Source organism: Paramormyrops kingsleyae, chromosome 9 (assembly GCF_048594095.1).
Source record: "Paramormyrops kingsleyae isolate MSU_618 chromosome 9, PKINGS_0.4, whole genome shotgun sequence".
NCBI lineage: Eukaryota > Metazoa > Chordata > Actinopteri > Osteoglossiformes > Mormyridae > Paramormyrops > Paramormyrops kingsleyae.
The window spans coordinates 11,026,670-11,036,104 of NC_132805.1; the positions used below are offsets into that span (position 1 = coordinate 11,026,670).

A 9,435-nucleotide genomic window follows, 5' to 3' on the forward strand; every position below is an offset into this window, starting at 1 on the left:
CTTTCATACACAGCCTAGGCCTGCATCAGAGATAATCAAATGATATTCGGAGAGTAAGATATATATATAATAATTCCACAGTGATGCCCTTGTATATATTTATGAAGAAAAGAGATACGAGATTGGACGTGGGTAGGCTTTGGAAGCGAATTTATGAAACAGAAAATGAATCTGATTTTTTTTCTGAATCTAAGGCGGCGGAAAACGTTGTCAGTATTCATAAGAACACGTATCCGTGTCTAATTCGTTCTCTGAAAATAATGCGCATATCCAAGTGCGTATTCCATAGTGACAAACTAAAAGACACTGTGTCTAAAGGTATAAAATCATGTATAAGAACATAATAGTAGGAGAGAAGGCCATTAATCGGTAGAGAATTAATTGATTTAGTTCTACGTGTTAGTTTGAACTGTATAACAGCGTGGCAAGAAGTCTGGAGCTCCGGCGTTTGGCTTTTAATGACGATCAGATAAAAGGTTTTCTGGAGCCTGAAGTTATCAGTAACTCGCAGAGTCTTATTCACTTAGATGGCCGTCTACTTCGCAGGCGATATCACCCTGTCATTCTTATTAATTATACTTTTTAATGCCCCAATAACTTGTTCTACAGAAGCAAGAGATTCCGAATATGATGCTGATATCAATACGGATATGTTTGGTGACATTATATTAGCAGGCTTGTTTGCCGTCCGACCCGGAATCCAGATTCCCAAGCTGAGGGAAACGGGGGGGGCGACATGTTCGCCTCGGCGGGGCTCGGCGTCCCACGGCAAGATAAAGCCGAAACATCTGGATTTCCGCGGTTCGCTGTCGTCTCCGTTTGCATCCCGACAGACCGCCCCTGTTCCCAGGGCATTTCCAGGGCATCTCACCACTCTCACTCTCACGGGTGACTGTACACATCTGCAGAAAATTGCACATGGTCCTGACATCCTGACATTACCACGACTTTTTAAATTTGCGCATTTGCCATCCTAGGTTTCCTAACTTGTCGCAATTCTGTACTGGATAAATTGTTATGGAAGATTGATAGATGGATAGGTGGACATCTGGTTATATAGCAACTATTACATTTGCTCAAGTTTTTTTTTAATCATCATTATTCTACCCCACTGATAAATGCACAGCCGCGCCTGACACACAGACTTCCTTCTTCCGTCCTCCGTTCGCTTAGCGTGGGACCTCCTTTCCTTTCCCTTTATTGACGAGCCTGTGTTTCCATGTGTGACCACAAGATGGAAGCAGAGGACGTATATACGCAACACAGCTAGCGGCCTGCGTTTGTAAACTCATTAAAGGAAAAGGACACCTTTCTGGATATAAAGATCATAATCATCACCGTCCAGTCTTTGTGGCGTTTTTACTAATGAAACTATAAAAGCAAATCTATTTAATAAATATTTAAAGGAGTATAAGTAGCAGATTACAAATTTGCAGATGGTTGCAGAAAATTAAACTTTGATTCGTAGGTGGTTGGTGAAGATCTTTTAGGTTTTGGTTTCACGAGGTAAGTCTTTTATATGACCACATTTCACCAATCCCAGAATTTGAAGTGCCTATAGTGAATCAAATTAATGGTTCCTATGAATATATATACCGGTAAAAGATGGTCGCATTGCTAGCTCCATATAGGAATTGATTCGCAGTATAAAGTTAAAACGGTCCATAATTTCTTGCCATAACAGCAACGATACGTATTCATTTGATGCACATTTGTGCTGTTATGACAAGACAAGAAATTAGCGCGCATTTGATGCTTCATACCGTGAATACATATATATATATATACTACTTGCATACCAGTTACGTCATGCCCTGTCAGGCGCGTGCAGGCGTTTGACGACCAGCCAGTTGTACCCACACTATATGTAACGTGAACTTTAAATGTGACGAGTGTCCCTTTCTTAACCTTTGAGCACCTGTCCCCCCCAAAAGTCGCTGCACATCCCTGAACTCTGACGATATAGATAATTTTACCCCAAGGGTATATTTGGAAACCAAAGTGCAGACAAAAAGATTGAAATCGTGAATTAAATCTATAAGGGAGAGAAGAAGAACGAGGCAGGTACATTTTCAGTGTATTTCGATAAAATGCTGAACCCATAGCTGCTATGAAGGCCCCTTTTCATGAGCTGCTATTTCCCCGCGCTAGTGTACAGTCTTATGCTGCTATTTCATAGCAGCGAATGCATGGTGCAATAAGAGGGCGATTATGTTTCTTTGGAAGTTTAAGTATGAAAACGTACCACAAACCTTCTCGCCAGAAACAGGTCAGCAACGCAAACCAAATTTAATTCACTTTAAGAAATCTTAACCTTTCACTGCAGCCTCGATTTAAGTGTCTGATGCCGGTGTTCTGAAATTCTTTCCTACCCATGAAAATGTCCTACCCGAGTCCTGCCCAATTTTGTAGTGCTGAAAGTCATGTCATGATTATGCCTTGAACATTTTAACCTTTGCTTTACAGAAATGGAAAATAAATGGGAAGAGGTACATGCTCTCTTGACTGAAGGCATATACCCTCCAGGTTATGAAAAGAGTCAGAGACAAAACCTCAGAAGATATGCTTCCAAATTCAGATTAAAGGGTTAGTATCACATGTATATGATGCATGATATTTAGATGAATGCAGTACATGGTAATATTAAAGATATGTATTATTAAAGTAATATATTATTAACAGATGATGACCTCTGGGTTGGCAATAGGAAGGTTGTCAAAACCAGGGATGAAGCCAGGAGACTCTTCAATGAGCTTCATTCATCCCCAATGGGAGGACACACAGGCCAAAAACTATGTCATCTGTAACAGGTTTTACTGGTATGGGATGTCTGTTGACATAAAGAATTGAGTATTTTATTTATTTTATTTTTTTTTTAAAAACCGACTATATTTTCTAATAAAGCTGACAAAAATTCTTAATAATCTTATGCATGTTTTCAAGGTTTTGGAGTGTGACCGATGCCAGAAGGTTGGAAAACCATTGACTGCGGTGGTGGAATTACAGCCTATAAAAGTACATGCATATTAATACTAAAGGTGTTTTATTCAGCTTTTTAATAATATGCAGACCTATGCAGTAGATAACATTATCATCTTCATTATACTGGTGAAATCACATTCTCCCTATGTGCTTGTGGGCACTGTTTGACGTTATGGATACCTTCACCAGACTAAACAAATTACATTTATGTGAATTTGTGAAGCTAACTTTTACAGGAATGATTTGAGCATGGCTATAACTACATCTATTATATTTTCATTAGTGCCGTTCATTAAGGTGGTGCATCGTTTACATTAATCTCAGAAGAGGACCAAATATTCCTGGAATGTAATTTTGTGAATATGATGAACAAAATGTTAATACTTTTTCTTTTTTAGGTATCTGGTGTGTGGGATTTGATCGGAATCAACCTTACTGGACCACTTCCAAAAACTGTAGATGGCTTTCAATACATATTGACAGCTACAGCTTATTTTTCAAAGTGGGTTGAAGCATTTCCAATGAACCAAATCTGCTGCAGAAGTCGCAAGATGCCTTTGCAGTGTTATATTCAGGCATGGCTGCCCAAAGCACATTCTCTCCCCGACCAGGGAAGAGAGTTTGTTAATGAAGTATGTACATTTTAATAACAAGCATTCAAAGCATCAGCACAGTTGTGTGTTAGACTTAATGTCAGATAAATAGTTGGATTTTTACTGATTTCTCTGTTTTATGCTCAACCACAGACTTTATGATTTGCTCTGCATTGAGCGAAGTGTGACAGCAGCATATCATCCAAAAAACAAACGGTCTGGATGAAAGAACTAATGATAACATCAAACGGTATTGTTATAACAGCTGTAAGTCAACACATTCATTATTGTTTCAAATGTACTGTTTTCCATGATTATGGTTTCATTTTAGAGCCCTCAAGTAACTGGTCAATGACCAACAAAATGACTGGGACATTTATCTCATTTCCTTTGCTATCCAAAGTTCACAGTACTACAAAGTACACCCCCCCCCCTTTTTTTTTTTGATGTATGGAAGAGAAGCAGTATTTCCATCAGAGGTACCTGCTGAAATGCCGGTGAGTGTGTTATGATGTATGATTTCATTTTATCTGTGTAGTAAAGTTTGTAATACTTGAGTCTGCAGATATCTGACCCCTCCCTGAACTGTTTGTAAGCTGTCGCATTTTCGCCTGTAAAAGATGTAAGCACTGAGAGAAATCAAGTGTTGACTCTTTAAATTAATCAACTTCGTCCAAAATTCTACCACAAAGAACACATGTAATACTGGACTTCAGGTGTATTGCCTGGCCCCATAGGTATGGCTAAGTTCTTACTGTTATGAACAGGTGCTGAGTGTAAACTATAAACTATTAAATGTAATGTCTGATTAGTACATCTTCCTTTTTGTGCCACTAATTACACTGTGCTGAATTGTTTTTAATAATAACTTTTAGACATTGTTCCTGCAGAAGAAAAGTACAGTACAGTAGTGGAACAAAAAAAAGAAATGGAAGCAGTTAAAAAAGAAGTTGAGGAAAATATTAGAAAGTCTCAAGAGAAACAGAAGGAGGCATATTCCAGGAGAGTAATGAAGAAGTACAAAAACACAGAAGTACAGTGTTGGAGATGAGGTACTTTTGTGCAATATGAGGAAGCGAGGAAGGAAGGGAGGCAGGACTGAAGCGGACTTCTCTGGCCCTTACATTATTCAGACTATCAGCGGTAAACTTCTTACTCTAAGTACACATGAAGGAGCTATGCTAAAAAACAAGTACAACATGGACCACATAAAACCTTATAGAAGAAGCCCAACTGCAGATGTACCAGGCCAGAAAGTCCCAATGCCTAGTCAAGTTGAGAACATGATGATATCTGGTGTGTCTCCTGAAATCCACCCTCCAGATTTACCTCCACAATCTCAAATGCCTTCTGTTATTCATCATAGATTAAACGCAGCATTCAGCAAGAAGGTCTGATATCTGCCATGAACTTGGTTCTTGAGTTTTGACCCATTGGCCAAATCTCCTTCACTGGTTTGTTCCTCCCACCATCCTGTACATAACCACACGTTTCTCTGTGACTCAGCTGACTGCTCTGTATGACTTTTCCCACTCCTACACTTAACTCCACTCTACTCATTCGTCCACCTAACCAAAGTCCTCTACCTGCATCCACTTCCACGTGCCTTCATCTACTTCCACAGACATCTCCGTCTTCTCCTTCTCCTGTACCCACGCCATGCTTCCTAATACTAGGTTGATTAGTAGAACTAATTAGCAAACAGTGTTTACTGAACTGATTGATAAAAAGTTGCTTTCTCCACCTGTGAAGATCAGATGATATGATTTCAGATGGAGAAAAGAGATCTGATGCAACTGAGAACTGTGCAGAGGTCTTTAGTCAAGAAAAATTGTAGTCACAAAGCTCACATTAAACATGCCTGTATATTAGATAAATGTAGTAAATCAATCACAAATTTACATTCGTAATTAATTTTACAGTATGCTGAAGAATTCCTTCTGAGTGGAAAAATGTGTCATGTACAAACAACACCAGGAGCAGTAAGTGGACATAGGATGGACATAGGATAGACATAGGATGGACATAGGATGGACATAGGATGGACATAGGATAGACATAGCCTGTTCGCTACTGGAAGATGGAGGTAAATGATAAAAAAATCATTTCTCTATGCAAAGACTACATTTTATCCCAAGACACGTTGTATTGGAACACGCATGAATATATGATCCTTTCTGTTACCATTTCTGAAAATATCAGTTTTCTGAAGAATCATGGATTATAAGTGCTTTATATTTTCTCTATTACAAGTATGTGCTGCTTTGTGTAACATGATTAAATTTCCTCTGTTTTCAGGTGCTGTGTAACTAATGAAGCTAGTGGGGACATTGTGATTGGACAAAAAAAAACATTATTCCAGTTAATTAAATAACAACTTAATTAGTAAAACCTGTGTGATCCATTTATTGCTGTTCTTTTTAAGGATTTTTAAAATATATTTATTTATTTATATGCAGTGTATTCTATACTCTACACCAGGGCTCTTCAAATCTGAATCTTTATTCCAAATCCAAATTTTCAGTTCTCCCAAGTAGTTAGTTTAATAATTACTGATTCTGATTGGTCAGAGGCTTCACACCTGACTGACAGGTAAAGGAAAGCTGGAAAATCAGCAGTGCTCGGACCTCGAGGACCGTGATTTGAATAATAGGGCTCTACACAGTGGTCATCTTATATGAAATATTCACATTCCCAAATGTTTTAAATATGAAATGGACCTGCTGGTCTAATGAGTAAGGATGGGTTAGGATACTCATACATTCATTAAAGGGAAGAACATGGACATTTGAAGATTATTTAACTATGAGAATATGAAAGATAACTATATCTATATTTCTGTATCTATAATAATGTCCTACCACCCTAAACATAGAGGGGAGCAGATATTTATGGAGTGTTTACATCCATAATAATGTCCTACCACCCTAAACATGGAGGGGAGCGGATATTTATAGAGTGTTTACATCTATAAAAATGTCCTACCACCCTTAACATCGAGGGGAGCAGATATTTATGGAGTGTTTACATCTATAAAAATGTCCTACCACCCTAAACATGGAGGGGAGCAGATATTTATGGAGTGTTTACGTCCATAATAATGTCCTACCACCCTAAACATGGAGGGGAGCGGATATTTATAGAGTGTTTACATCTATAATAATGTCCTACCACCCTTAACATAGAGGGGAGCGGATATTTATGGAGTGTTTACATCTATAAAAATGTCCTACCACCCTTAACATAGAGGGGAGCGGATATTTATGGAGTGTTTACATCTATAAAAATGTCCTACCACCCTAAACATGGAGGGGAGCGGATATTTATAGAGTGTTTACGTCTATAATAATGTCCTACCACCCTTAACATAGAGGGGAGCAGATATTTATGGAGTGTTTACATCTATAAAAATGTCCTACCACCCTACACATAGAGGGGAGCAGATATTTATGAAGTGTTTAAGTCTATAATAATATCGTACCACCCTAAACACCGAAGTGAGCAGATATTTATGCTGGTAGGATATTATCACAAGGTAGGACAAAATAACAGATATGGTTATAAATTTCCGCTACGCGTGGGAAAATATTTTAGGCAGGAAAAAATTTCAGAACACCGGACGTCTTCTATACGTCGCCCTCGGAGAAGACGGTAAACCGCAAAAGACAAATCGTGCCACTATTCGTGAAGCTTATGATTTGAACCACACTTGGTTTATTTACGCTCAGAAACAAAGGCAGGAAATGTTTATGGTAGTTTGACACCTTGGCTTCCGTACATTCCCGCGGTGTCTGAATATGTCAGATGGAGGAAACAGGCCATAAAAGTGACACCTCCTCGTGCACAAAAGCCAAAATTTTATCGCTGTCATTTTAAAATGATATATTAACAAGTCGTGCAGCCGACTTAGTTACATTGTGGCTTCTGTTCATGTAGAGTTGGAACAGGTCTTCTGCATAATGAACTTTAATAAGTAATTTGCATTCTACTGACGCAACGATGTTACATTACATTTCAAAAATATGTCTGAGTGCTAAAATATCGACTTATGATACTGCTTCCGATCGAATCATCAGCACAAACAGAATGCATCGTTGTACTGAGAGTTACGTATTGAATTGAAAAACAAATTGCGCAACCTCTATACTGTGTGTGTAAACCACCGGTTCAGTATAATTGCGAATAGTTTCAATTCAACGTGTGTAGTGTAACTGACTAATTGCCAGGGTCTTTGCCTTACCCAAAGTATAGTTTTATATTTGATTTTCCCATACTTATTAGTAGTTCATTATTGAATACATTTAAATAGGTTTAATTCAGTGGTAAAATACCGTGGAGTATCGTGGTATCTAAACCTGCAACTTATTCATTTATTAAAAAGGTTTTAATTTTATTAAATTTTTCCCCCCAACTGGACTGATCTGTGTTTTCAATTGGCACCCTATTTTTTCCACATTGCTAAAATAATTAAAAGTCTAATTAAATGCTGCTTTTATAGTTCACTAACCAAGCAGTGATGGACTTCGCGACTGGTTTCCATGTGCAAATATTCCAGAAAACGTTAATTTGGAAGAAATTCTGAATGAAATTATTTATACCTGCATGCTTTGCATTTTAAACAGATTTCACATCTCTGTCAGTTTTGGAAAAAGAGGTACGTGGGATATTGGATTAATCTATTGGATTAGGCCTATTTAAAACCGATACAAACATTGCTGAATTTTTAAACACAAACAAGTCAGATAATCTCTGTAAGCTTCTTAGAGGGACCGCAGCCGAGCCAAGTATGACTGACAGCTCTGACCTTGCGCACAAACGTAACACTCAGTAAAAAAAAAGTACAAACGATGACGATGCCCACTTTTGAAACACACGTTATCCAAAAGTAAAATTAGGTTTTAATAATAATATTTCAGAAAGAAATATTAATAGCTGCCGCATCGTGGGTTTAACTGTGTGTTAGTCTTATCTGAAATTATTCCGTAGCCTATCTGCATGTCGCCGCCGATTGCACCGCATGCTCGCCACACGGTTCCCCGCGTCCTTCACTGTGTATCGCAAGGACTATGTTTGTCATCTTCCCCCCCAGACGACTTCCCGATTTGGACAGACTCCCCACTGGCAACCCGTTGTGATGGACGAGCGTCTCTACAAACACAGAAGCCTATACCACAGTAGGCACGCGTAGACCCCCCTTCTGATGAAATGGCCCGACTCTGTAGCCCTGAAACAAGTAGACCACTCATACTTCGATGACTTACGTTTAGATCTTCAAGTAGGCTAACATTTTATAAACTTTGCATATTTATTCACTTCGCTGACGACACTGTCAGAAGGGACGTGTAAATTTTAAATTTCAAATAATTAGTGACATTTTAAGAAGACGCTTAAAGTTTCAATAAATGGACACGAAATTATGCGGTTTATGAATGATCTATTAATGTTAAGGCAGTATAGATTATTATAGCACGGCAAGGGGTAAGCTAGATTTCAACACGAATTTAAAAGAAATATAGGCCTATTTGGTAAATAGGATGTGTGCGGTGATGTGTTTTAATGTAATATATCTAATTTAGTTTCATTTTCATTTACACCATGTGAGCAGAAATATCTTCCATTAAATTTACTCAGTATAATTCCACAGGTGGCCTATGGCTGAAGTGTTCAAGCAACTCGTACTAGATCATGACACTTTACATTTAGTCTGTGGTATTTGTACGGATCTAAGCACGCCACGATTCACTGATCCACGGGCAAAAAGGGTCCGAACGACAAGCTTTGCGCGTCTTTGTTATCAGACTCCGCCCCTTTTCTGCATAAAGACACGCCCTCTAATGCTATTGGTGGAAAGCGGCGTCTC

The 9,435-nt window shown here is 38.5% G+C and overlaps 1 long non-coding RNA gene across 1 annotated transcript; it reads left to right on the forward strand.

Moving 5' to 3' along the window:
• Positions 1-2,715: 2,715 nt before the first annotated feature.
• Positions 2,716-4,014, forward strand: LOC111841683 (uncharacterized). Its single transcript, XR_002837726.2, has 4 exons — positions 2,716-2,819; positions 2,944-3,015; positions 3,381-3,614; positions 3,729-4,014. It is a non-coding gene; the product is annotated as an uncharacterized lncRNA (long non-coding RNA).
• Positions 4,015-9,435: the final 5,421 nt, after the last annotated feature.